We start from the raw sequence: 3114 nt of genomic DNA on the forward strand, positions 1-3114 counted from the left end.
CAAGAGCTTGTAACACTCCAAAGAGAAAGGAAAAATTTAAATCGCATCATATGACCCCTTTAAAATCTAAAAGACGTGGGCCGTGTTTTTATATTTTCTAGTTTTTATATTATGATTAGTGAAATTGTTTCAATAAAACTTCAGTAGAAAACGTCCACAGATCTCCTCTGCCTGACGTATGATAGTCTCTGACCTTTATAGAGTAATTATTAATCTTCTGATGCTTCATCTGAGCGCGCGCGTCTCCTCCAGTCTCTCTCCGCGCGCAGGGAGTAACTCCTCCTTTCGCTATTTCTGTTGTTCTTGCATGGGTATTACCGCAAGCCTGGGAGATCCGAACATGTGGTAGACCGACAGATTCCAGGTGTGGAGAACAAGTTTTTAGCCCCATTGTGTGGAAATAACCGGGTGAGAGATGGTGTGATCGAGCTCTCGTCTTCAGATCTCTCGCCAAACATACAGACGTTCACTGAAGGTACGATTGGATTTGTCTTTTCACATCCTGTTCATTTGTGTTGTTCTAGAAAATTAGATTTGGAAGGATCTAAAACTAAAACGTATTGTAATGATGACCATATTGATTTGTGTGGATTTTGTAAAAATTTATATTATTTTAACTTTACTATGTTAAAAAGTCTTAATGTAATGCATGCTTTCTATGTTTGTTGTTCTAAACTCTAGAGCTATAGATATTGTTATATAAAACAAGCCACATTTAGTCATAAATCAGCTATTTAATAAAGGTTATGTGGTTATAAGAACACATTTTTTTAAATCACGTTGGAGAAAGTTGTCAGATTGTGTGTATATGTATGTATTTAAAAGATATTCCCCGAATTATACTGGCAAGTAGGTAACCATGGCAACCGTTCGCGATACGAACGATTAATGGTACAATATGTGATTCGAGTTTTTCTCGAAAATATCTCTGAAAACATAAACTCCTAGTAGCCTAATTTAATAATTTGCAAACTTGCCATCAACCTTTGTTTTTTAATGCAGAAGTAAGCTGTTTTCTGTGAATGTGCGAGACTTCCAATTCATTAGCCGATAGGTAACTAACAAGAAGAATAAAGTGCGGTAAACGGTAAAACTAGGTAATAATTACGACAATACACTAAAATAAAATTATACGAAATACCAGTTTGCAATATCAAGAGCTGTTTTGTACAGCTAAGAGCAACTGGAAGCGAATCAGTGTTGCCAAGTCCACAGTTTTCCTGCGGAATTGGGCTACTTTTATACTGTTACCACCATAGATATTTATATTTATAGGTAGATGCCTCATTCGAAAGCTCCAAGCACGTAGAGGTGTCTGCCAATCTTGCAACGGTCAACTTGACATCATTCACCATAATAATCAATGGCTATTCGAAGATGCCACAATCCTGCCCAGCTGATGTTTGTAAAAACCACCGGGATTTAAATTCCCGAAGAAACGGGATAACCTTTTACAGGTGAGAATGCGAGAAAGGGGCGGAACCATAGATATGTAAGGATTGTGGCATCTTCGAATATTCATTGATTATTATGGTGATTGGTGAATGACTTCAAGTTGACCCTTCCAATATGGCGGACGGCTTAGGTATAGCAGCCCATAGAAACAGTCGCTAATGTGGCATATACATATACAAATCTATGGTTGCCGCTGGTAGTTTTTTTTAGTCCGCAGGTTGAAACGAATCACTCCTTCCCCCCAGAATGTGATTTTTGCGCAATTTTGAGCCAATTTCCCCCAGAACGTGATTAGGCTAGTTTGGGCTAGTTTTGGGAAGTAGTTGACCTGGTTTTGTTACGCAGACCTGGCAACCCTGAAGCGAATGAGACTAGAAGCCCGTTCAAGTTACAAATGGCCACACCCGCTTTTATGTTAAAAATAAGGTGGATAGCGACATTTGTCACAAATAGAATACAAAGTAAATATATTTTTCAATAGCCATTAGGAAATGAAAAGGTGTGACAACTGATAGTTTACCTTTATTAAGTAAGAGAAACTTATCTCTCTTGTGGTTTAACAGTTGAAAGTGATGGTTGATAGGAATGTTGTTCATACATCTAACCCCATCCTTAAACTTAACTCAAACCCTAAACCTAAATTGAACCTAAATCGGATAGAAATGTTATACCCGGATCATCACGGATGAAAAGAATTTGCGTTTCCTCCCTATACAGATCTCTGTGCTATTTTGTTTTACGATTACATGTCACATAATTTACATTAATGTACATCCCTCTTTGCACTAATCTCAGAGGAGACGTTTTCTAACAGAGATGCTGATTGCATCTGGGCTTTGAGGCCAACCAAAATGCAAATGCATGGAGAAACAAAGAAATAAGAACCTTTCCAGAGGCTGTCAGATGAACTCAATATACCTGACCAAAACTGCTGGTGATGGAAGAATATTGTTGCGGGATACATTGTTACAAGATAACCTCACTCATTTAAAACTACAGATACAAAAAAAATCTTTAGACTGGTTTAGTGAATTTTTATCAGTTTTAAAAAATAAATTAATGAAAAAAAATAAGTGATAAAAATGAAAATAAATTATTTAAATAAATGACTAAAACAAAAACTATTAAATTAGCATTATTAACGTTCTAATGTTCCTTTTTATGGATATTTTGAGTTGGGTCTAGAGTCGACAATTGTTGTGTGTATATGTGTGTATATGTGTTACTAAAAAGTGAGGGATTTATTCTGTTCTCTGAGTTACAAGTGTTGTAACAAGATATCAGTCTTCAAAAGGTCTTTGCTCTGGCATCAAACACTATGAGTTGGTTTATGGGCCCTAGGGGCTGGAAACTGGTTAATGCAGTGAGCTGCTTCCCAGCCCTCTGTAGTAGAACTGAATTAAAGCCAGTTCAGAGTAGAGCCAACAACTAATATGGAGAGCCAGAGATTATACCACCAAATAACTAACTTTAAGCTATTTTAGGACAGTGTTGTCAGTAAAATGTACTATTTTCTTTAGACTACATTTAAAATGCTGCAGTGTGTAATTTATATATTTGAGTTCATTTTATTGGTGCATAGAATGCCATTTTCTTCTCTTTTTGATTAAAAAATTGAAGTATTTGTTATTAATATAATTAAACATGTATTAAATTATA

The 3114-nt window shown here is 36.0% G+C and overlaps 1 protein-coding gene across 1 annotated transcript in view; it reads left to right on the forward strand.

Moving 5' to 3' along the window:
* The first annotated feature begins 286 nt into the window (after positions 1-286).
* Positions 287-3114, forward strand: part of LOC107653581 (protein FAM163A-like) — an 11153-nt gene continuing 8325 nt past the window's right edge. Inside the window, exon 1 of the mRNA XM_016440319.1 lies at positions 287-475. The gene's annotated coding sequence lies outside the window, so the exon portion shown is untranslated. The remainder of the gene's footprint in view (positions 476-3114) is intronic.

The sequence above is a fragment of the Sinocyclocheilus anshuiensis genome, unplaced genomic scaffold, assembly GCF_001515605.1.
Source record: "Sinocyclocheilus anshuiensis isolate Anshui unplaced genomic scaffold, SAMN03320099.WGS_v1.1 scaffold1079, whole genome shotgun sequence".
Classification (NCBI taxonomy): Eukaryota; Metazoa; Chordata; class Actinopteri; order Cypriniformes; family Cyprinidae; genus Sinocyclocheilus; species Sinocyclocheilus anshuiensis.